The sequence below is a fragment of the Lissotriton helveticus genome, chromosome 3_1, assembly GCF_964261635.1.
Source record: "Lissotriton helveticus chromosome 3_1, aLisHel1.1, whole genome shotgun sequence".
Lineage (NCBI taxonomy): Eukaryota > Metazoa > Chordata > Amphibia > Caudata > Salamandridae > Lissotriton > Lissotriton helveticus.
In genome coordinates this window covers 2,072,696,496-2,072,723,236 of record NC_136061.1, presented here as the reverse complement: position 1 = coordinate 2,072,723,236, position 26,741 = coordinate 2,072,696,496, and the positions used below count along the sequence as shown (strand labels likewise).

Genomic DNA, 26,741 nt, shown 5'->3' with positions numbered 1-26,741 from the left:
TACAAACTGATCAATGAGTATGTCATTGAAAAAGAAAGGGATGCAACTGCGAAAAACATATCCTTTGTGATGGACTAATGAGGCATACGCAAATGCCTGATAGAGATGCTACTTCCTTTAGAGGTTTTCAGACTGGAAGTCAGCAATGAGGACAGTGTGATGGGTTAAGCTATCCTGTTGTTGTATCTGCTACAGGACCAGTTAAAAAGTGTGGCTGAAAGCTTTGCAGGTGTAAACGAAGAAGCTTATAATGTGGTTCAGAGCTTAATCCTTCAATTGGCTCCTATGTAAGGATGCAAAGAGACATTGCGTCATCCAAAGACTACATCTGAGCTACAATACCTGATCCGCGGAACAGAATGTTGTCCACTTTCATTCTTTTGTCATAAGGGGATGTCAGAATACAAGAAATAGATTGTTCTGCGAGCCAGAGACCTGGAAGAAGAACTATCCCACCCCCAGGCACAAGTTCTGGGGTGCTGCCTTTAACTTCTTGAGAGGGCAGTCCTGTTGTCTTCCAGCAGCCAACACCAGCAACAATACCACCAGCGGCAACAACAGCAGGAATACAACAATCAGCCAAAACCTCTGCATTTGGTTGGTTTCAATTTGTAGGTCTTCATTACAGTGCAGAGGCAAAGGCACAAAAGGTCAAGCAAGTGGCAGCATCATTGATCATTCAGAGGATGTTCAAGGACTATCTGGATGACCCAAGAGATCTGTATGTGGATCAAAACCCATTGGTGTATTGGTAGGGGAAGATGCACAAATGGCAAGATCTCAGCAGGCTGGCAATAAAGTATCCAGCTTTTTCAGTAGCTAGTAAGTTCAGTGAAGCTGGCACAGTTGTCACAGTGAGGAGGATCAGCCTCTCACCTCAAAATGTGGCAACATTGACCATGTTCAAAATGAACCAACACTTCATGCCACACAATTAAACCATTCCAGAAATACCACAGGAGGAAGATAAGGGTAATTGTTCAGACTTAAGTATGTTAGTGCATGATGACCAACCTCTGAGCAGACCACATGAGTCTAAGAATTAATTCTACTTCTTTGAATAAGAGTAGGCCACCAAGGATCTTTTTAATTATTTATCATCCAACTGCTTTGCCAAAAAAAGGATACAGCTAGTGGAACATTATGTTTGTGCCAGACTTATGCAGCTCCACCTTTTCAGGCTAGATTGGAGTATGCAGTCAAAAATCCTCCTCATGCCTTTCAAAAACATTGGAGACAATGCCTGCCTCCATCCCATGCCTATCCTTCCTTTTTCATTCCCTAGCAGGGCTGCCAAATTCTAATGTGTTGATTGCATCAAAGAGGAGAAACAATTGTATACCTATCATCGTGCTTGAATTGGAACTGGTAACTAACTATTGCACCAATGATATATTATTGAGTGATTGTGAGTGATGAATGATTATGCATGTGATTGAAGACAGCGAGGAAGGGTTGAATTTTGAGGATTTGCATTGTTTAAGGCCTGATAACTGATCATTTTTTTTCAAAAAGTATAGTCAATTCAATTCACACTTAGTAAGATTTACTTGCAGGATCCACTCCTTCTTTCTGGTTCTTCAGAGACCAGAACAGTCACTTTAGTTAGCAAACTCAAATCTAAAAAAAATACTAAAACTCTGATTCTCTTCCTGTTCTTCAACAACAGTGCACTAATAATAATCCACATTTGTATAGCGCACAATCACCCGTTAGGGTCTCTAGGCGCTGGGGGCCGTCGGGAAGATTAAGCAAGCTATTGCCCAGAGTCACATGGTGGTGGGCTAACCTGCCGCCGGACCCGGGGATCGAACCCTGATCCCCAGATTCCAGTGTCAGTCGCCCTGGCCGCGGCGCCACACCTCTCCCACACTACAGGTCTTGGGACGGAACGGAGTTGGTCTGATTTGTTACTTGGAGACAGGAGGAGGATAGAAGGACTCAGGGCAGGACTACCTCAATAGTCTAGTCAATCAACTTCAAAGGGGAAGCCAACATGATGATGACACTAAGGCCTACTCAGCATTGTGGACTAGAGAGCAGAGCATTGATTTGGGAAATGCTGCTGAGTGTGTGTGCTGACTCAAATGTAAAACTCCTCTTATGTGGTTGTAGTCATGGACCTGTTGATTGTAACTGGAGACAGACTTGTGATAGGCAATAAAATATTATTTTTCTTTCAGCAATCATCATTTTTAGAACTCTATGGGCTCACTGTTTACAGAGGGAGCCAGGCTGCACATAATTTGTTAAGGGTTGTACATTAAACTTTAGCACAGACTTTTTGACCTACTCACTGTGGGACCAGGATCTCCATACTGCTATGCCTCTGACTCCTTTTTTGACCTCTCAACACCCCCATCTCATTGCCCTTCAAATGTTCCCTCCTGGTGCCCCAACTTTGGTAGTCCAGAAACCCATTGTCAAGCCTTTGAGTAACCACAATCACAAATATTTGCTATTTGCTCTCCATTTGCATTCTCTCAGTAATCCAGGTGCTTCAGTCACTGTTCTGTTTCAAGTTATGTTATGTTATGTTAATTATTTTATTAAGCGCGACTGTTACCCTTGGGTGTCCTGGCGCTAACTGCTGTCCTGATGAAGAAAAAGACTTAAGAGGAGACTAGAACAGCCAGGTCTTAAGCATTTTCCTGAATAACAGCAAATCGGTGCTGTTACTCAGATGAAAAGGAAGCTGGTTCCACGCCTTTGCAGCGCCTGCCACAAACCTTTTCCCACCCCAGCGTGCTCTTTTTACGAGTGGAACTTTGACCAGTTTTTGAGCTGATGAACGTAGCAGTCCAGTAGGTGTGTACAATTGAAATTGTTCCTGCAGGTCACGTGGTCCTTGATTGTGAAGTCATTTAAAAACTAGACAAAGAGATTTGAATTGCACTCGTTGCCTTACTGGCAGCCAATGAAGTCTACGGATTTCATTCAAAATCGGGGCACATTTTGGTATGCCAGATAACAGCCTAGCAGCGGTGTTCTGAAACATCTGGAGTCTATGCAACAGACTCTCTTGCATGCTTAAATAGAGGCTGTTGCAATAGGCCAGACGTGGCATAATCAATGCTGTAACCACCGTCTGCCGACTCTCCTTAGGCAGAAAATGAAGGATTTTCTTAGTGGTCCTGAGAGTGAACATAGTAGATGATACAATGGCGTTAACTTGCCTTTTCATTTCCAGTTTATCATCTAGGTATACTACCAAGTTTTGCACTTGTTTGGAAGGTGCTGGGAGGGGCCCCAATGAATCAGGCCAGCATTCAGGGGTCCACAGGTTGAGATCATTCCCAAATAGGATGACTTCAGTCTTGCCCGAATTTAATTAAAGGCAATTACTGGTCATCTAGCAGCCGACTGCCTCCATACAGTCGTGTAGCCTGTGGCTTATATTCCTTTCTGATTCTGGGAGAAGGGATACCACTATCTGTGTATTGTCTGCATAGGAGGTAAGATGGACACCAAAAGATCTAATAAATGGAGCCAATGACGATACATAGACATTAAATAGGGTAGGACTTAACGATGACCCCTGTGGTACCCCACATGGCAGATGGAAAGGAGGCGAACAAAAGTCGCCTAACACCACTATTTGCTGACAATCGGAGAGAAAGGATTTTAAAACCCTCCAGGCCGCCTTCTCTATTCCGCAGGCTGACAATCGGTCCATCAAAATATCATGATGCACCGTGTCAAACACTGTGGAGAGGTCCAGCATAATCATAGCCGCTCTGCCCCCCTGATCCAAAATTTTCCAGATCTCATTAGTGGACTTCAGGAGGGCCGTTTCAGTGCTGTGGCCCTCACGAAAGCCATATTGGGTACAGTCAAGTATTTCAGCATCTTGGAGGTACCTACTCAAATGACTGTTAATCCATTTTTCAAGCATTTTAGCGGGAAAGGGGAGACAGGAAATCGGTCTAAAATTATGGACATCTTTAGGATCAAAGTTAGTTTTTTTTTAGAGAGGAATCAAATACGATGTTTTCCAGCTAGTAGGGATCCTACCTGCCTCAATTATTGAGTTAAAAAAGGGGTAAGGGCTGTAGCAAAGGTCGACGGGGCCAGTGTAGCTATTTTGACCGGACAAGGGTTGTAGGGGGATCCTGACTTCTTTTTTTGGAGGAGTTTAATAGTATCACTATTGATTAACAGGGGGAATTCTATAGGAGAATTCTGAGTTTGAGGGGCGATCTTATTGTCAGCGCAGGATTTTAGTGGAGAGCTGCTATTGGCTCTATTAAACGTTGAAAAGATTTCCTCCACTTTGTCCAGGAAGAAACTAGCGATGATGATTTTATATTCTTACGAAAATGTATTTGTATCTTTTCATTATTGCCTAGACGCGGATGTATGATCTGATTCATTAACCATAATTCAGCTTGGATTTATAAAATGATGTCAATTTAAATGTGCTTTTATGGCCATAAATGGCCGCAATAAAGTTTTTATGTATGTATGTATGCATAGTTCCTGGCTCTCTGCCACTTGTGGTACTTGTGGATTTGCCAATTTAAAAACAATTTTAAATAATTCTTTAGCTGAATTTTCAGCTAGTTTGATTTGGTTGGCAAAAAAATCGTGTTTAGTTGTACACAGTAGTTGCTTGTAAACCTGAATGCTTTCTTTATACCTAATTTTATCCTCCACCTTATACTCCTTCCGCCAATTCCGCTCGAAATGCTTACAAATGCCTTTCTGAGTTTTTAACTTAGGAGTATACCATGGGGCAGAGGGGTGGGCCCTTCTAGGGTATATGGATTTTTTTGGAGCAAGCTTATCATAAGCATTAATGACCCAAGCATTAAAACTAGTTGTAGCCTCTTCCACATCACAGATTAGAGAGGACAAATTGGGCTCCAGGAGGTCTGACAAGTCTTTACCATCAATACTATTCCACGTCCGCAAGTATCTAGGCTTCGATAGGGGCTTATCACGCTTCTGACTGTCAGGGTAGGCGACCATAAATAGTATTCCTGTGTGGTCTGACCAAGCTACAGGTCGCACCTCTAAGACTGACATATGCGCATAGTTTGAGAAAATCCCATCCAACGTGGCCCCTGCAACTAACTGCGTTAGGTCCAACCCATTCATAAGTTCTAACAGCTCCATGGTATCTGAGTCTGAAGTAGCCTCCAGGTGAAAGTTAAAATCACCCATTATGGTAAACGATCTGTCACTTATGCCTTCCTCCATAAGGTTACTGACCAAATTGATAAAAGGCTTCCTAGGGCCCGGAGGTCTAAATACCAGGACCCCTCTAAAATTCACCTGTTGTGAAAGAGAGAGGGCGAAGGCCAAAGCTTCGCACCCCCCGCTTGTAACCGTCTCAAATGTGGCATTAATGGAGTTGTGATATATAACTGCCAGCCCCCCTCCCTTCTTATCCTGCCTATTCACCATATGACAGAGAAAACCTGGGGGCGAGGCCTTTATCATGTCTGGTCCTGAGGCTGCATTCGTCCAGGCTTCGGTGATAAATGCCACTTTCACTCCCAGGTCCTCTAGCAGGGTGGCACATTCGATACTGTGCTTAACTAGTGACCGGGCATTAAGTAAAAGCCCTTTTACTCCCTGTGAACTATCACTCATAGCACATGCCTGTTCTGATAACCCTCCGGTAATTTTACTAAATAATGGCACGGGGAGACAAATGTTACATTGAGGGCAGGACGTAAGATTTTCCGGTGCTCTTTCATCTAAGGAAAAGCATATACAGTCTGATTTTCTGCCCAACGTATTTAACTGTACTAGCCTGATTCTAGAATACGTTAGAATCGTTGATTTACCTAAAGGTGAACGGGCAGGGGTCCTGGCACTCGGAGCGGGCCAGATGCAAACAGGCACAGACGGGCTTGTCTTAGGCGCGCCCGCAGCGCGCACGCACCATTGCACCTTTTATGTGTTTCCGGGCCAGAAACTAGAGCGCTGCCTCCTGAGACCCCCAAGATGGCGGTCCCGTATCGCCTTCAATGAAATTACCGTGACCGGCAGTATCCCCTCTACACTGCCGTCACCGGTCAGTCCCCCGATTGACTTATTTTTAAATAGCAACACAAACTGATTCACAATTAAAACTAATTCAGTGGATATAAAAAATTAGCAGCAATAGTGGTCATGTGCAAAATAGCTTTTAAAATAAAAATCTCCCGGCTGAGCCTCAGGAGTTAGCAGTGGCTGTGCGCTTGCACCATTGTTCCTTTTATGTGCTTCCGGGCCAGCAACTAGAGCGCTGCCTCCCGAGATCCCCAAGATGGCGGTCCCATATCACCTTCAATGAAATGACCGTGACCGGCAGTATCCCCTCTACACGGCTGTCACCGGTCAGTCACCGATTGACTTATTTTTAAATAGGAAAACAAACTGATTCACAATTAAAACTAAGTCAGTAGATATAAAAAATTAGCAGCAGTAGTTGTCATGTGCAAAATAGCTTTTAAAATCTGGTCATGTGCAGAATAGCTTTCAAAATCAAAATCTCCCGGCTGAGCCTCAGGAGTTAGCAGTGGCTGTGCGCTTGCACCATTGTTCCTTTTATGTGCTTCCGGGCCAGCAACTAGAGCGCTGCCTCCCGAGATCCCCAAGATGGCGGTCCCGTATCGCCTTCAATGAAATGACAGTGACCGGCAGTATCCTCTCTACACTGCCGTCACCGGTCAGTCCCCCGATTGACTTATTTTTAAATAGCAACACAAACTGATTCACAATTAAAACTAAGTCAGTAGATTAAAAAAATTAGCAGCAGTAGTGGTCATGTGCAAAATAGCTTTTAAAATCTGGTCATGTGCCAAATAGATTTTAAAATCAAAATCTCCCGGCTGAGCCTCAGGAGTTAGCAGTGGCCTGTTGGATGCCCATTGGTCGGGTATCCACGCCTTTACCATTCCATACAGCCCCTCTTAGAACACCCAAACTATACTTCTTTTCATTCCTTCATAATCTGCATGTTCAGGCCTAGATTACAAAACATTTTGATATATATTAACTTGGTTCTCTGTGGCTATAGGACTGTCTGCAGTGGATTCAACTGAACTGTGTCATACACATTCCTCCATTTCCTTGCACAACAGATTGATGTTGATGTACTGCTCATCATCGCACTGATGACTATTGTTTTTTAGTGTTTGTCTTTTCACACCTTTCCTCAAATCCCCTTTCCCATTCATTCATCAAACCCCTATCCCTATTCCCCCAGGCTGTGTGATTTATTGAGGTGAGTTAATTACACCTTAAATGGATCACGCAGTTGGTGCAGATGTGGTGAAAGCAACACCAATTGACTGCAGGATCTTCTATTTCCTGAGTAATAGCCCATACCAGCTCCACTTACCCACCCACACATAAAGGGGCTTTAGGTATAGAACATCTTTCATTAACATCATCATTAAGGCCTAGTGTTGCGTGAACGCTTAACCTTGTTCACTCTACTCCTGACTCTGAGTCCACTTCTTCTGCATCTGAGATTTTGTAACTTTAGTTTTAATGAAATAGCTCCCAATTAATCAGAAGAAATGACTTTGCTAGTTTTTGTTCTAATATCAGGTATTTTTTTCTTTGTTGTGCCATGGTGGCAATAGTCTGGTCTCAGTCTTTGTAAAGCTGTGGTTTAAATATATAACCTGCTAACTCTGTGTTTTTCTTTCAATTTAGTTACCCGTGATGGATAATCCTTTTGATTAGTCCTACTGTTGGAGCTCATCTAGATGTGAGTTGCACCTTGCTTGTTGTGATGCCTTCCCTGTTAGCATAATTGCCTGCTACTACTACCACAACTGTTAAGAAGGATAAGAAGGCACCTTGGGGATCCATGCAGTATGTTTTGGAAGACAGAGAGAGGTAGCAGCCATCACTTCATCTATTCAGGTAAGAGAACTATGGAGTGAAGTTCACTAGTTTAGTTAATGAGTAACTAACTTCTACTGCATATTTGATTCTTCTTCCTTATTTATTTAAGTTGTTGTAGGCAATGCAGGTAATGACAGCATACCATACATATCTGAACTGGGGTGGTGTGGTGAACAAAATAACGATGGAATAAACCCAGATCTGTTACTGGGGGTGAATGTTTTGCTATTGTGCAACATTCCGTCCATCAATTGTTGTTTTTGCGTTGTCACCCAGGTGGGACGGGTATGCTCAGACGTGAGTCCTGTGCTCTCCATGCCACTGGAATTAAGCTATCCTTGCTGATGACGGCTGATAGCCAGAAACCGGTCCTAGGATGCTTGATTCTGGTCCATAGAAGACATGGCTTGGCAGTTCGGGCTGGACTGTTCCCATGAGGCACAGGTTCAAGACTGATTTGCATATGGCCATGTCTGAACTGGGGTGGTGTGGTGAGCAAAATAACGATGGATTAAACACAGATCTGTGACTGGGGGTGAATGTTTTGCCATTGTGCAACGTTCCGTCCATCAATTGTTTTTTTTCCATTGTTACCCTGAGTGGGACGGGTATGCTCAGACGTGAGTCCCGTTCTCTCCATGCCACTGGAATTAAGCTATCCTGGCTGATGACGGCTGAAAGCCAGAAACCGGTCCCAGGATGCTTGTTTCCGGTCCAGAGAAGACATGGCTTGGCAGTTCGGGCCGGACTGTTCTCATGAGGCACAGGGTCAAGACTGATTTGCATATGGCCATGTCTGAAATGGGGTGGTGTGGTGAGAAAAATAACAATGGATTAAACCCAGATCTGTGACTGGCGGTGAATGTTTTGCCATTGTGCAACATTCTGTCCATCAATTGTTGTTTTAGCATACAATACCCCCCAATGAAAAATAATATAGTTACAGAGTAGTGGTATGACATGGGTATAAATAACTATAACTAACTGGTATGCATACAGTTTGATAAGCAAGCAGATTAAAAGACAGGATGTACGAAAACACAGCAGTGCAAAGTAAAATGAAAAAGCAAAAAAAACTACAATATAGTGGAAAATGTTATCCCTTTGATTAGTTTTTATAATAAAAAAAACACAATCTCTACCCACAACAGGCCCAAACAAATCACCTCGTCCCCAATCAATGTCCAAACAAAACTCAAATATGTCCAAAGTAACTCCCAACTCCATTCCCTATTCCCAATTCCCACCCTCTTCACCCACAACAAAAGTCCCTCCAACTAAAACAAAAAATAAAAAAGGGCTAGAAGTGGGCATTATCCAAGTGGGTCTAGAGCTCATCCTGGTTTTGCTCAAGGTATTCCATCCGATGGTCCAGGCATACCAGAGGCTGAAGGACACAGCGCTAAAATTGGAGGTCTGAGTAGGAAAGGGGGGCAGCAGTAGTGATAGGATGGGCAGCTGCCAGCAGCACTGGCGATGTTGTCAGCATGTTGGAGGTGCTGGTAGCTGGCTGGAGGAACAGAGGCCTGAGACAGTGGCAGATGCCTCAGCCTCGTCCTCCTCCTGATCCTCCAGTCATTGATATTCGACCCAGATGGCCTTCAACCTCTGCCTTCGCAGCCAGGCTGCTATCTCCTGCATGCCGGTGAACCAGCAGAAGTAGCTATTTAAGAAATAAAAAAGACAAATTGTAAACAGTGCTTTGTGCAAAAACCCCATTGGAATTTGATGTGATTCAGAGTCACAGGGCCATTGTTTACCCATACATACCTCACATAAAAGCACTGAATTTCTGAAAAGAACTAAGGCAGAATAACAGCTCACCAGAATAAAAAACTTTTATTTTTTTCTTTCAAAGGATTTCCTACTAAAAATTATGTGATGCAAAGGGTATGCAGTTGCTAAGCGGGGCGACAATAGGGTAGTAGTTGGGTTTGGGACTGAGAAACCACATTGGGGATATGTTTGCTCAGAAGCAAGTTCTTCTCACCCAGTTGGGTGTCATGCCTCATCATCCTCATTGTGCCAGCTCTACAATGCCCAGTGGGCTCTGCGAGGGAGTTCTTTGCTGGAGGTCTTTTTAGCACAAGATGATGGTGTGAAGTGTGGGCGAAGATATTCTACGTGTAGAAAGGTTTGAGTAAAATTAAAAATAGTTAAGCGATACCCTAATAGGTTTTAATGAGGGGGTTATCTTGTTATTGTTAAAGCAATGGGTGGCTGTATATGGAGATAATGTTGCAATGCAGCTTATATGGTAAAGTGTGTAAAGGTCAACATATCTCATACCACAATTGTCATTAGCAATCGGGGCTATTCCTTAGGACCTAATCTACTTATGATTGGGGTAGAGTAAGCTTGGTGTTAGTACAAGTAACCAAATCACATCATGTACATGTCCTCATGGTATAGTATACCTGGGGATGTCTAAAAACTGACATATAAGGAGAAAACACAAAACAAATTAAAAGAACAATATACTAATGGGTATTCATTAGTCATAGCCATATTGTAGACGTAAATGGAGTTGACATAGTACTTACATGCCAAGACACAATTCCTCTTATCTGTATTAGTACCAACTTGCATGATGAATAGACATAAATACATAAAAACAGGCAGATGACACACAGGTAAAGTGATGTTGCAAACATAAATACGTATATTGGCTCAAACCCAATTAACTACAAGATACAATTGTGGATAGGCTTCCCCAAATTTGGTAAGCTAATGATCCCATAGGTGATGGCAGAGATTGCTAGCTGCAGAATAAAACTGAGCTAAAAAGTCTAACTTAGACCAGGAGAGAGCAATAGAAAATTAAAGTTGTAAAAATGGCAAATGCAAGTAGTACTCACAGAATCCAGTGCACTATCTTAGTGATGACATATGCCTCTCTGTCACCCTGGAGGTCATGTGGTAGCACAGGTGGTGGTATTTTATACTGGCAGTGTGAGGACAAAGAGGCTGCAGGTAGCAGGTAAAGTAATCAAGTATGTGGCTGCGGATGCTGGTGCTTTTGGACCTTGGGGAGACTGTGTTGTGCGACCTGGTTGAGATATCATGGTCAATGATACGTCTATCTTCTCCTTGTGTTTGCTTTATTCGCCCTAAGTTGGCAGGGTATGCCCAGACATTGGTCCCTTGCTTACTTTGACACCGGTTTCAAGCTAGCCTGGCTGATGAGGGCTGGTAGCCCAAAACCGGTCCCAGGATGCTTGTTTCTGGGGAGACATGGCTTGGCAGTTCGGGCTAGACTGTTCCCATGAGGCACAGGGCCAAGACTGATTTGCATGTAGCTGTATCTGAACTGGGGTGGCAAAGTGAGTTAAAGAATGATGATGCATTCAACCCAGATTTGTGACTGGGGGTGAGTGTCTGAAAATGTTCAGAGCTCTGTCCATCTTCTCCTTGTGTTAGCTTTTGGAGGATTTGACCCTGCAAACAAGTATCAAGAGACTAATTTGCTTAATGAGCAGGCTAGACTGAGCCGAAGTCCACCATAGGTAGCCTGCATTGACTTCCGTGGTTATGGGCATCAGAGTATCCAGGAAACAAAAAAACGAACAGAAGCTTCCTGAGTCGGAGGTCTGCGACAGAGGCCATCTTGGAAAGGTGTGCAGACAGCAACATTCTAAGTGGAAAAAGCCTGTTTAGAACTAGTAATGCGCATTAGGGTGCCAAATACTATTGATATACATTTTACCAAAAGGTCCTGCGGTGATTTCAGGGTAATAATCATAAATGGAACAGTGAAATCCATGTGAAATTGCAACAGGTCTCTAATTGAGGTGTGGGAGGGTTTTTGGAAACACCACTTTGGCATTTCATGTTGATTGTGACTATCTGCACACTACTAGCCACTCTCCCTTCCTTGTGTTCTCTACAGGATCCCTCCCGATTCTCCAGGCAGGTCTCTGCACCTTTTTTAAATGGATGGTAATCAAGGTCTCAGTTTTGGAGACAATATGGCAGCAGAAATCCTAAAAACTCCATCTGTATTAGGCACTGGTGGCACTACCCCTCAGGTGGTCAAAATAAAGATCTATAAAGTCTATAAAGGCCCTGAAAAGGGTACATGTGAAGATACTGTTCCATTAGACTATTATGACAGAATATTTGAGGCATAGCATTTCTCCCAATGGCTTATTGACTCAGGGATTGGTTAAAGAGCTTAAGACATACAAGCCAAAACTGAACACAAATACTTCTCGATGAAACAAAAAATAACCAAATCTTAAAAAGGCATAAAAAAGTTTGGTAAAGGAGGAGGAGTAGGAACAAACTAGACAGACACAGTAAAAAAAATAAGGAAAAATTATTCTAAATGGGATGTGGTAAAAGTTTGTGAAATAATAATAATATTAAGAGGAGGACTTTACTGGGGCATCAGATCTGTCAGCAGCGGCACTGGTAGTAGAGCCCCTGGATCATGACTCAACTCGGAAACCCTCTACTTGCTGTTGCGTCCTAATGTAAGAACTGAAAAAGATAACAAAATGGATTAAAGGCACAGTTAATCTTCCCAAAAATATTTTGACTGACCAAACCCAGTGAAATTGTATTTTTTTAAAGCAGATAACCTAATGTACTGGTATTGGACAGAGGAGTCTGCATGACCTCTTAAATAATCAGTCCAAGTGACGCTGACGAGTATGATTAGGTAGCATCGAGCACCTGGCTAGCTCAAACAGATTGACATAATATTCATAATGTAAGCCTAACTTACCTCTGAGTGTGAGTAGCAGGTTATTTGAAAATAAAAAATATTAGCATTGTAGAACACAACTAACAGATACTTATTCACCCACCCCCGCAACCTCGATGCCCAGGAGGTTCAGCAGTTCCTGGTCCCTGTCGAGGATATTGTCCCAGCGGTGTGTCAGCCGCTGTTGGATAATCCAGACCCCAGTGTTTCGAAGAACACTCTGGCGCACCCTACCAGCAGCTCCCAGACCTGCTGCCTGCTGCCAGCATGGAGGGGATGTAGCGCTGCACATAAAAAACAAGTGCAGTCACCTCACCTCTAAAATAAATGTTGCGGACTGCACCCTTTGGTGGTGCCAGCAACCGCAAGGTAGGCGGGTGGCAGCCACACTGGCCGGCCGGCCCCTGTCTTGCAACTCTCTGCCATGATTCTAGGTGGGAAAAAAAGAAGAGATAGAAAAGGAAGGAATTAATAGAAAAAGGAAGAAAGAACTGAGGAAGTAAAGGGAAAACCAAAAAAAAGTAAAAAAAAGTCACGGAAAGAGAAAAAGAAGATACAACATAAAATAACAAACACAAAGACACACACTAATACAATAACGGAAAATGAGGGGTAGAGGAATAGATGTGTGAAGGTTGCAAAGTTTTTGAGGCTAGAACTATCAGGCATAGCAGGAGATGCACAGAACCTGAAAAAAGGTAAAACAAAATGGCCGCATCAATGCAGACTACGTGGTGTCATTTGCGCTGATTTTGCAGTGCGGAAGAGCGCATCATGCTATTGGAATGTAAAAAAGCAGCACAAATACATGGACTTCCGCCCGCTCACAGAGTTCTGCAGAATCTTGTGGATTTTGGCATAAAGCAGAATGCCTATTGCACACAACAAGAGAGTAATTTCTTCTCAATTTTTCTAATGAGTGTCTCAATGGACAAATGTTTCGAAACAGTATACATATAAAGCTGTCAGAGAAAACACAGTGTCTTAAAGAAAGTCTTCTTTAATATCTTTTGCAGCCAGCCGACACGTGTTGCGTCGCATATCAATGCGACTCCTCAGGGCTGTAAAGTTCAGGTGAAAAGAAGAGAGGTCGCTTTGCCGGTGATACTTCCAACCCGGCCGGGCTCTAGACCATGTGAAGCGTGAGTCGATTTCAGGTTCCAATCAGAACCACAATTATGGGTATTTGCAAGTTCAATCCAATTGCAGAGTTTGTAATGTTATCGGTGAATAATAGCGGCGGGGACAATGAGGCTCAATAAAGCTAGAGAAAGTTGTATCCACCAGGAAAGATCCGTCGGCAGCTGCTACAAATGGAGAAGGAGCGGCTGTGCTTCCTTCGATGGCTATCCGGAAAGTATTCTTCCGGCTGTAAGCGGACTGCCTTAATCACTTGCAGGATCCCGTGTTCCAGACAAAGGGATTTTGGCATACTGCATACTTCCACAGAGCAGAAATCTGAGTTATGCCCAGGCCTAAACATTAACTTCATTTTTAACTTTGTGTTTTCTACGAAAATGTGGGTATTTGTATTCATATACCTAATGCAATAGATGCCCAAACAACCTTGAGCAGCCGGCCCCTGCTGTGCACAGTAGGGTTTGGTCACAGGGATTAGCCTGTGCCCCACTGTCCTAGTCACTGCGCTCCACTATCCTCAGACAATCAACCTCCATTGCACATAGTCTTTGACTATGCACAACAGTGGCAGAAATCTATGCTTGGCCTTCAGTTTTGTTTAATGCACAATCCTAGGCAGAAGGCTAATCCCCTCTATGCAAAGGCGTCAGCTATGCACATCAGGGTTTGGTTGTAGGTGGCAAGTAATGGCATGGAACTTGCAGCATGTGGCCAACTCTTACAGTGCATAGCCTTTGACAACGGGGGTTGGCAGAAGGGACTCAACTGCAGCCATGTCTCTAACTTAATGCCCCACAAATGACCAATGCCCAAGTGTAGTCCATTTTTCTTATTTTTAGGTTGAGCCTAGGCAGGATGCATGCTCTGTCTGCAAGACCTGCTGTAATCAACAAAATTACTTTTTTTTCCACCTGCTTCTTATCTTACGTTCATTCCAGTGTTGCCCCTTTTTACTGCCTCCTAACTGAATCCCGCAGCTGATATGTCACTTCCATTGAAGACTGAGGAGCACAAGCCAAGTACAATTTCCCTACACTTTCAAGCCTTTTTTGTTGTTTGGGAAAACAATTTTTCTTCTGCTGCCCTTCTCTGCCCTACAAGCTCAGCTTGTGTCTTTGGTGCCATGTGTGTTCAGCTTGCCTAATTGCCCGTATCGGTGAGTGTTCAGCTTCAGTGCCTAGCTGCTTTATTTTTGCTGCCCGCTATGCATTATGAGCCCCCTCCACCACCCTTTCCCTTCTGTCGCTTCTTGTTTGTATTTGCTCCTCGCATATTTCTCATTAACCAGATTGAAATCTGCTGTGAAGCTGTCTGAGGACAGCCATGTGATAATATCTCAAGTTAGGGTGACCACATACATCAACTGAACCAAGGAACAGACTAATCTTGTAGAAAGTACACTAATCTCAGATTTTATCATTTACAAACAGGCCTACTATTGCCGCGCATGAGCAGTAAACATATCACTTGTCCCATTGTTTCATGGTAAATTTAGTCTAGCTGTACCCATTACATAACCTGATTTGTGTACCTCCTTCCATATCTCATAAATCCCACCAACATCAGCCCCTGTGCCACTCATTTTCTTCATGGTCTTAATAAGCTACTTTCCAGCCCGGTCGTTTTGCACAAAAATGACGCAAACTTATTCAGATAATGCAGTGGCTTTGATCAAGATTCGGCACAGGTGTACTCCCCCTCCCTCTTTAGGAGTAAGCTGCTGAAAACACCACTTGACTAAACAAAAGGGGGTGAATCCGGCATTTCATAACAATACTGGCATTGCCTCTTTAATGGGTCCTTCGAAACTGCCCTCGCATTCACTGTCCATCCTGTAGTCCCACTCTTCCCCACATAGAAGCACTCTGAGTTGTCCCCTTATAGTGTGCATACAACGTGCGAGTCGCACCCCAGCAAAACAACATCCTTATCCTCACCACCCTTTAGTAGTCCTTTATTATACCATAAAGCAGAGTAGATAATTACTTTTATTTGATTTAGTTTAAATCATAAAAGGGTGGCACATCCACCATTATACACGATGTACAAGGATGATTATAGCAATGCATTAATGAACATGAATCTCATAAAATGTACTAAAATGACTATATCAATGCATTAATTAACATGAGTCTCATTAAGATTTACAATAAAACAAGTTAAAAGGATAGAAGTGAGTTGGTGATCTAAAAGAAGACTAGTACCGTAGATCGAATCGAGTGATTCCAGGATAAAGTGCTTGGTGCTGTAAACTAATAGTCTGCAGTACTAAAAATAATTTAATTTATACTTTATCTAGGCTGGAGACTACTACCGTTGTTAAATTCCTATTATTTCGCAATTTATCACCTTGTGTCCCCAGTTAGTTATAACTGGCAGTCCCTCTTTTACAATTCCTTTGCTGCGATAGTCAGAAACGTTATTGCCTTACAAGCCAGTTTTACAGTTGAGCCTCCTAGGCATTTGATTACAGCAGTTCTGCAAGTCCTTATTTGTTCTTTGTTCAATAGTGGCCGTAGAAGAGTTTTCCGTATATGTAGTAATGCCAGACAAATACATAGTAGGTGAAGTACTGACTCTTCTCCTTGGCCACACAGGCTGCAATCCATTGTGGGCCAAGCCCGTTTCCATTTTGGAGTGAAATCTTTTGATGAATACACACCCAGTCTCAATAAAATCAATTTTCGCTTTTTTTGATTTGTGAAATGTTCTGTCAGGTATGAATGAGGATTTAGCTTTTTGTATGCTGGCATTACCATCCAGGCTTTGCTTTTTGAAGTCAAGGAGGCCTTGTTTATTGCCTGAGATTGTAGCTTGATGGTTTTGTTGACTACTTGTTTAAATTCAGGGTAGGACAATATTGTATTCCAAGCATCCTCTAGTTTTAGAGCTGCAATGGATTGTTTTAAGGAGAAGCAAACTCCATTAGTCAATCTGGATTGCTTTTCAACCTCCAGCCAGCAAATATGTGTTAAAGAATTTTCCTCTGCTGCCCTCATTCTCCAATAATATTTGACAAGTGCTCTTGTCTTGTTGGAATCTGAATTTTTTAACCCGAATTCCAGTCTGATCAAGGCTTGTGAAGTATGGCGCGGAATTAAAAATAGATTCTTAAAGAGTCTAGTTTGAGCAGTATTTAAAATTGTTGCATCCTTTGTATTTAAAAGTTCAGAACCATACGTAATTGATGGCAAAAATGCTGCCACAACTGTCAATAAGTGTGTTGTTGAAGTGTTGCTTAGTTTTTTTTGTAACATTTTAAATGTGAATAATGTTTTTTTTGCTTTGACTTTCCCTAGTTCTAGATGTTGCTTGAAACTAAGGTGTTGGTCTAACAGTTCCCCCAGATATTTACTTGTTCCCACCTTATCCAGGGGTCACTGTTTATCGTCCAGGTGAATTTTGTGTGTTTTTTATGCAAATTTGAAAAACACATAACTTTTGTTTTCCGAAAATTTTGATTAGTTAAACTGAGGCTGTGTATAGTGCTAATTGATTTATCAAGCGCTGTAGACCTCTGGGTGTTTGCATTAGCAGCACTATATCGTCCGCATATTGTAAACTTGTTGTTCGAACATTGCCCAGTTTTGTGCTAGGCGAAAGTTATTGGCTAGGTCGGCTGTGTGAATGTTGAATAAACAGGGACCCAAAACACACCCCTGTTTTAAGCCATTTACGGTCGAGATTTTATTACTTAAACTTTGACCATCACCCATTTTGATTTGGACCCATGTTTTTGAGTATAGGTAATGATTGCTTGAAAACAATTTTGTGGGGCTCCCCAAGACTTCATTTTAGCCCATAGTAAGGATCTAGGGTCCTTATCAAATGCTGCTTTGAGATCTACAAATCAGGTATACAAAACTTTTGAATTAACTATTGCCTGGTTGGCCAGGAGCGTGACAGCTGATAAGTTTGTTAGGGTGCTCATCCCTGCTCGAAAACCTGTTTGCGTGCTAGGGATCAGTTTTGTATGGTTGACCCAATGCTCTAGATCTTTCAGCAGATTTGTTGCGTAGATTTTGGCCTCAACATCGATAAGTGCAATTAATCTGTAGTTGGAAGGGTCGGAACGATCCCCTGATTTATGTATTGGTTGCAGGATGCTTCCTCGCAATGAATCTGGAATGGTGCCGGTCTCTAGAGTATATGCAAACAGCGAGGTTAAGCGCGCTGACCAGAATGCTGGATCTGTTTTTGAATAAAGCGTTGGGTAGACCATTTGTTTCCGGGGCTCCATCAGACCTTTGCTTCTTTATTGCGTACAAAACCTGTTTTTATGTGAGCCGTAGATGGTAGTCTTCAGGGACGGACCTTGATGTTTCAAGCAAGCATAGAAGCGAATTACCTTTTGGCTGGTTGATTTGTGGGTGGGGGAGGGATTTTGGTCTTGATGTATAGATCGTGGGCTCTAGTATTTGATTGCTTCTTGATGTTAGCGCCTGGGAGTTGGATCCCTGAGTGATGGTTGTCCAGGTCCCTTTGTTTAAAGTGGTCTTGTTGATCCTTGTCTCCTTTTATGTCTGTTTTTTACACCGGCCCCTGAGAGGTCTGAGTGTTGAATGTGGCCTCTTTATGCACTCTCCACGTATGTTCTGTTATTTCTGAATTGAAGTGCCTATTCTTCCCATTTGTTAGGAGATTAATGAGTGCCCAGAATTGTTTTGAATTTTGTTGCTTGCTGATGTAAAGCATTTTCTTTTTTTTTTTTATTGTATTGTTCTTGGCACAACAAACTGCATACAATATCGCAAAATAATGTATATCAAATTCTTCATCAAGTAGCAATGTCCAAATATTTGACTTTCAGGTGAAATGAACTCATGATTCATAATAATCTCGGAACGCGCTCCAAATTTTAATACCCAGTCTCTTTTTCCTGGATCCTTTAATTGAAAATAAGCTCCACTCCAAATTATATAAACTCAACATTTTAGCACGCCATTGATGAAAGTCCGGTGGTTTTTCCTGTAACCATTCCCTAGCAATGCATAGACGTGCTACTGTCATTGCAAAAAATATAAAATGGCGATGCTGAAAAAGTGTTTCCGTATTATTATCCTTTTGAATTTTACCTAACAACATCATTGCTGGAGAGATAACAATCGTTGATTTAATCACCAAAGAAATAAATTTTTCCAAATGCTCAATAAATCCTTTCAACTTAACACAGCTATAAAAAATATGTATCGCCCCAGCATCCTCATCACCACAACGGAAACATTTACCCTCATTTCCAGCTCCCCATTTTGCCATTCGCTTAGGTGTGTAGTATAAATCATATAGTGATTTAAAAAACTGAGCTTTCAAATTCGCCGACATGAGCGCCTCTTTAGACAAAATTAAAAGATCCTCTACATCAATCTCTAAATCTCCTAGAGATTCTCTCCATTTCACCTGCACTTTTTCTACATCATCTTTCTTAGCAGAGACCAAGGATTGATAGATCACTCCGATTTTAACTGATCTCCTAATTTCTTCAATGACTTGATGTTGAGTTAAATTCCCACCCCTTCGATTTAAATAATCCCGAATTTGAAGATATTTGAAAAAATACCATCTGGGCAGTGAATATTCATCCTTGATCTCTTCAAAAGATTTACACATCCCATTCTTATTAACAATATGTCCTACGGTCTTAATACCTTTCTGGTGCCACTTGTTAATCATTGCATCAGAGAAAATACCAGGTAAGATCCTATGTGCGTTAAATGGTGTATAATATGACACTCTTGATAAATCCATATTTTTCATGAACCATTTCCAGACCTTGAAAGCCCCATTGGTTACCTTAAACCTTGTTCGCTTAAAATAACTCCCATCAATTTCTTTAACTAAAATATACTTTGCATTTATACCTAACTGTATATCAAAAATATTTGGCATGCTTGCATCATCACTTTCATTTACTCCTATTATCAAGACTTTCATTTTCAATAAAAAACAAGTTATGTAATAAAGAAAAAAATCGGGTACCCCCATTCCTCCCCTTAGGTCTGGCAGCATCATGTATTTCATTGCCCTTTGGGTCTCCCAGGGCTCCATATAAATTTCCCACATTTATTTTGCAGCTCCTGTATTTTACCTTTAGTTATCTCTAAAGGTATAGATCTAAATAAATACAAAACCTTTGGCAATATATTCATTTTTATAACATTGGATCGTCCAATAATGGTTAGGTACAGCCTTTCCCAAATATCCAAAGATGACGTGATTTTTGCCATTAATGTGTTCCAATTGACTTGCACTAATTCGGTCATATTTGCCCTAATTAAAATTCCCAAATACATCACTTCTTTTACAACCCTACTATCTTGCCAGATAATCGTATCAGAACAGAGAATTTGGGTTTTTGTCTCGTTCAATTTATAAACGGTTATAAAACCGAATACCTGTGCTAGTCGTTCGATTTCCTTTATTGCTGTTACAGGATTGGTTGTGGCCACTGCAATGTCATCAGCATAGGCAAAGACTGAAAAATAATACTCTTGAACTTTGTAGGGGGGAATCAAAATGTTCTGGCTCAGTAATTCGATTAAAGGGTTAATATAAAGAGCAAATAAAAGGGGGGAACAGGGGCAACCTTGTCGTGTACCACGTGATATAGTGACATTGTCAGAGAGTTGGCCCATGACTGATATCTTTGCCACTGGTTTTAAATATAAAGATTGTATTGCTCTAATGAATTTCACCCCAAATCCCATTTTTTCCAATAATTCCCACAGATAATCCCACTGCACACGATCAAACGCTTTTTCCGCGTCCAATAGAATCAGCGCTAGATCATTCTTTTTTACTGAGGCAATGTCAAATAAGGTAATAACCTTATTTACATGTTCTACAGTCCCCCTTCAAGGAATGAATCCATGTTGATGCTGTGATACTAAAGGGGTGATACAATCAGCCAGCCGATTAGCTAAGATTTTAGAATATATATATGTTATTATCGGCATTCAGCAACGAAATCGGCCGGTATGACCCAAAGCGTTCTGGTGGTTTACCTTTTTTGCAGAAGACTGCGATAGTAGCCTCTGTCCATGTTCCTGGGGGATTTCCCATCTGGGCTTCCCGTACTGTTTTTAACAGCTCTTTTTTAATATCATGATAAAATTGTATATATATTTCACTAGGTAGTCTATCAGGGCCAGCAGCTTTACCTTTAGCTAAGATTTTAACAGCCCTATCCAGCTCCTCCTCTGTAATTATATCCTCTAGTCGCTGTGAAACAGTTGAGTCCACCTTTTTTAAACCTACTGCAAATATTGTGTTCCAGTTCGGTCCTGGAACTAATGGTCTTTCGTATAGCTCAGCATAAAATTGTTGAAAAACCTTGAGTATCTCTTGTGGTGTCGATTGTGCCACCCCTGCAGAGTCTATCATTTGGTCAATATTTCTAGCCGACTCTTTAATACGTAGTTGAATCGCCAATTTTCTCCCAATTGCCTCTCCATATTCGTGTTTATCCATTTTTTAAGAAAGAAATTTCCTAGCATTTTCCTCTGCCCATAAACCTGATATTTTCGCTCTGTCCCTGGCAACTTTATCCTCTAATATAGTTAGCCTCTCACCATTATTGATTATCTCTTGCATTAGCTGTGTTTCAGAATGTATCAATTGTTCATATAGCCTATCTAGCTCTTGTCTACCTTTGTTTTGTATCCTGCACGAAAAGCTAATGCATTCTCCCCGAAATCCAGCTTTAAAAGTATCCCAAATTATGGCCTGTGAGCTGGATCCCTTATTTTCTTTAAAATAGAATTTTGTCCATTTCCTTATATGTTCTCTAAACTCCTCATTGAAGATTAATTTCCTATCAAATGTAAAATTAGTTTGTCTAGGTTTATTTAATGCCATATCAATTTCTAGCAATAGTGGCGAGTGATCGGATGAAATTCTAGGATATACTGAAATAGTTGCACCTGAAGCAATTGAGACCATGGTAAAAAAATAGTCAAGTCTAACTAATTTTTTGTGCGGGTAGGAATAAAACGTATACCCAGTATCTTGTGGCCTCAATTGCCCCCACACATCCACCAACCCGTGATCCTGCACTAAACCTGCCAAGGCCTTGTATACTTTTGGTTTACGGCCCTTATACTTAGCCAGCCCGTCCTTCATAGCAGTATTGGTCAAATTTATGTTCATGTCCCCACATATTATTATAGGTTGGGACCAAGTAGTTAACTCCATATTTATTTCTACTAAAACCTCTGGGTCGTCTAAGTTTGAACCATAGATATTACAAAGCGTTAGCGTCTTGCCTTCTACGTTGAACTCCGCGATTGCCCATCTCCCCTTTTTATCAGCCAAAGTTTTACCTGTAGCTACATTATTGCCTTTACACATGATAGCGACCCCCCTAATCATGCTAGTTTGACCTGTAGCAATCACAAGTGTGTAACCAAGTTCTCTTAAAACCACTCTCTTAGACCAAGGTAAATGCGTCTCCTGTAGGCATACTATATGTGGTGCTATATACCTCAATTCAGCAGCAACTTTCTGTCTTTTTTTTAACATTATTCAGTCCAGACACATTTAGAGAACAGATTTTTAATCGCCTGGATGCCATTATTTTATTATAACAAATCTAAGGAGGTACCCCTTTAATCTTGTCTTTCGAGTTGTATTCAATTTCCGAATCATTTCAAAACAATCATATACAACAAAATACATGGTGGTCCATGCCAGCACAGGATCGTAAATAATCTTCTCAATATGCAGTTCACTATACCCAAGAACAGTTTTTTCCCATTTTCCTTCCCTACACCTCCCCACTGTGCCACCCACACATCCCCCCCAGCCATGTGTCCCCCTCCCTCCTGCCCACCCCCCTCTTTAATGAGGCTTTAGGACTTATGGTCCTCTGGATGCGAGCTTGCCCCATTCTACCTGCCTTCGCCCGCGAACTTAGTGTTACTTTAAAGAAGAAAAAAAAGAAAACATTATCATATGTATTGACTGACTGAAATGAGGCCTAAGCCTGGGCCATAGGCATCTTTTCCAATCTCTTAGGTAATCCTCTAAGTTACCTATACTCATTATATACCCATTTCTCTAAATAAGCTTATACAGTAGCTAAGTCCAAATACATTACATTAAGTCCAAAAATGTCTTGGCTGCTAATGATGATGTAAAGTAATGGGTACGTTCTTTATGGACAACTTTCATTTTTGCAGGAAGCATAAGATAGACTTGAGCACCCTTAGATTGGAAAGCAGGTATAAGCTGTCGCAGCTGCCATCTCAAATCCACCGTTTGTTTATACAGATCCGGGCGGCCAAAATAATCACAGCCAAGTGCACTGATTTTCTTATCTGGTCTTGCATTCTTGAATATTTCCTCTCGTGCTAAGCAGCTATTAAATGCCACTAGCAAAGCCCTTGGTCTCTGATCGCGCTGTTCCAAATGATTTAACCGTTTTTTGAAAGGGAACCGGTGCGCTCTTTCAACCTCCCGGTCCCAATCCCATCTAGTTGACTCTGGGAATTATTTTTTAAGAAGCTCAATTATGAAGCCTCGAGGATCTGACCTCTCCTTTCCTTCCGAAATTTGTAAGAACCGCAAATTATTCCTACGAGCACGATTCTCTAGGTCAATGACTTTCCAGTTAATCTCATCATTATGGCTCGATTGTTCAGATGTCGCCCTCTTCTATTGCGTTACCTCATCCTCTAATGTAGATATGCGCGACTCAGCCTCAGTAACTCTGCCCAAGAACTCGGAGTGCAATTTTGCCAAACGCCTGACAGAATTTTGAAGTTTTTTACATGAGCTCTGCACTCTTAAGCTATCTTGTCTATGCTCCTCTCTGTATAACATCAGAGTTTTATAAATAAGCTCCAGTGATATCTTTTCATCTGGCTCCTCTCCAGGCAGTAATGCAGCTCCTGCATGATCTTGATGTCCGTCCTCTATCAACCGTAGTCGACGTACAGTCTGCACATTTGCTTGCTCAGATCCATCCTCTTCGGCATCACAGCTTCTGTTAAAGCTACCTTCAACCATGCTCATCTGCACTGCATACTGTTGAGCAAGATCCTCAGTAGATGAGGCAGAGTGCTCTGAGAGAGAGTAGAAATCCGCTGAATCTGTGCTCTCAATATGTTTAACAGGGGTAGTACCATCAGGGGGTCCGCCATTAACTGCCACCTCTTGAGCTGAGCCTGTCTCTCCTGGCTCTCCTGGCTCTGGCTCTAACGATACTCCATCCTCGCCATCTACTTCATTTAACTGTGCCTCATTTGACACCGAGTTATCAGAGCCCCCTTGTAGTTCCTGCCCAGTCTCAACACACTGAGACTGGGCTGATGTAAAGCATTTTCATCTAGAATTGTTCCTGGTAGGATCGGTTTGCCGCTCTGATATCCTTTTTTAGGTCTCTTTTCATCTGTTCGATTGTTATCAAAGTCTCTTGGGCATGTTGGAGGCCCTGAGTTCTCAAAAGTCTGTGAAAGTTGTCTTGTTTTTGTCCTTAAGGTGTGTGTGTACCAAGCTGCCCCGGTTGGCGTGAACAATTTTTTGCTTTTAGATTTGTTTGAAAATGTTATATTTAATCTTTTGACAAAAGTCTCCCAGGCTTCTGTCCCTAAGGATTTTGTCTCATAGGGCATCAGTAGCTCAAAACATGACTCCATAATTGCATCTACGTTGTTTTTGTTCCATATTAGCCGTTTTAGATTATATGGTTGGCTTGCTAGAGTGAGGGCATTTGCCAGCTGTGTTCTTTCTTCCTTGATGGTTAATGTGAAAGATTGAGGATAATGATCACTATCTGCTCTTTCCTTTATTTCAAAATTTGAAATAAGAGGAAATAGGTCGGGATCCACTAGTGTGAAGTCAATAGTTACTCTTGATTTAGCTGTTACTCTTGTGAAGGCTGCCGGGCAATCCATTTAAGGTGAACAGTGAAAGTTTGCCCATTAATGAGGCGCATTTCTTGCACAATGTATCGCATCTAGAAAATTGCCATGTCTGGCTTGCATGTATGATGGTAGGTTATCTTCTTGGGCTTGCATTAGATTCATATTAAAGTCCCCAGATAATATGATGTTGGCATGTGAGTAGGTGCGTTTTAAAACTCTGAGTGCTACAGCCAGTCGTTGGATATTTCTCCCCTTCTGCTTATAAGAGGGATGGATGTAGATGTTCAAAATTAACAAAGTGCAAGATGACGGGGCCTCTAGTTTTGTGCATTGCATCCAGGGGGAATCTAAATCAATGTCCTCAACTTTCCATGAAATATCCGTTGAAATGTAAGTCGATAGACCTCCTTTTGGTCTACCGTGATTTGCCTCATTTATTGCTGGGTTAAGGTGTTCTTTATAACCTACTAGAGGGGTATTTATTGTTTGCCATGTTTCCTGAAATAACAGTATATCATACTGTAAGATGAAATTTACAAGTCTATTTCATCTAGTTTGGAAGATAAACCGTTCACGTTCCAGGAACAAAACTTGCAACCTTGAGCTATTTTGGAGTTGTTGTATAAATATGTTCATGGTGCGTCATATTTTATATTTGTTAAGCTTGATTGTGAATTGTCCTCAAAGGTAGATGTTTCAAGGGGTAAGAGTGTAATTGTAATATGCCTAATTGATTGGCCAGCACTTGTTGCTTGATCTGAATTGTCGGGACCTCCGGCTCCTTTTAATATGCCCCCTTTGCCTTGCAGTTGTTGTAATGGGCTTGGATAGCGCTGTGATTCCACCTTTTGTAATTCTATGCCCCATGCTGCGAAGGCCTCCTTATGTCTCAGGATCTGGTCTGGAACGAGTTCATCTATCCAAGTTGCTATTGTTATTTCAGACCCTATTTGATTCAGATTGGGTTTGAATTCAATTCTTTCCAGATTCCTTGATTTAATGTGATTCAGGGCTGGAAGAGTCTCTAATAGCCTTATTACTGCACTCCTATTTAATATATTGTGAGATCCTCTTGAGCAGTAGTGTGGTACCAGCTCTATCTGGTCACTGCCTTTGATATGAGGAACATTCGGTTCTGTTTTCTTTTCATTGATCATGGGCCTTTTTGATACTTCAGGTATACATTGACTAAGTAGCGTCCATTGATGATTTACTACGACTTGATTTTGTTGGATTTGTTCAATAGACTTGCTGCCTTCCCGGCAGTGAGAGCTTTTGTTCACTTCTTTGATTTCTTCTTTGATGGCCCTACAGCCCTCTGGGATTTCCAATTGCCTGGCTGAGTCATCCTGAGTGGGAATTTTTCTTTTGATTTTATCCTAAATTCCTGAGAAGGTTGACTTGTGCTGGTATTTTGAGTATTGTTGGTTAGCGTGTTGTTGGGATCCCTCTTATACGAAGGTTTGAATATGTCATATATTTTGGTTGCTGGTGAAATTATGGTGCTTTCTTGAAACAGCTGCTTTTTTTCCTATTGTACTGTTATGCTTAGGTGTGTTGTCCCATACCATGTTGGTTTCTGCTCCTTTTTCGTAATCATTCTCTATAAGTGCCACTGATATTTGTGGGCAAGTCTTATTTAATTTGCTTTTCCTTGCTTTCCTCAAGCGTTTTTGTTCCCTCTTTGTAAGCGAGGTTCTCAGACTTGCTCCTTGATTCCCACTGCATCCTTTTGTAGGTGATCTTGATTGGGAATTTTGGCAAGTCCTTCTAGTTGTTCTGTCTCGTTCTTAGTGTCGAGTGCATTCCTACATTCGTGGTCCTAGAGCTTGTTTATCACTGTCGCTCTTGGGCCATTGCTGCCATTGCCGCTTGGGCTCTCTCCACCAACTCTTTCTATGTCCCTAGGTATTCTTTCCTCGGATGGTAACGTAGGGTTTATTTGTGTTTCCCTGACTGCCCCCAGCAACTCTGACATTATTGTTGGAACCCTTGCGAGTTTGTAAATTATTTGTGGGCAGTAACAGGTATGATATGTAATGTCCTTTACATGTTGAACCTTCGTTATCATGGTGTTTAAATCATGCAACTTCTGTTCGATCCCCTGAACGTATGCTGCTAAGACATTTAATAGCTCAACTTGGGTATCTAATTTGTCGGCGTGGTATGTCATTGTAGAT

General features: G+C 41.8%; 1 long non-coding RNA gene across 1 annotated transcript in view; it reads left to right on the top strand.

The window, feature by feature from the left end:
- Window positions 1-7,747: 7,747 nt before the first annotated feature.
- Window positions 7,748-26,741, top strand: part of LOC144825261 (uncharacterized) — a 131,187-nt gene continuing 112,193 nt past the window's right edge. The window contains exon 1 of the long non-coding RNA XR_013609360.1: window positions 7,748-7,869. This is a non-coding gene — a long non-coding RNA (uncharacterized LOC144825261). The remainder of the gene's footprint in view (window positions 7,870-26,741) is intronic.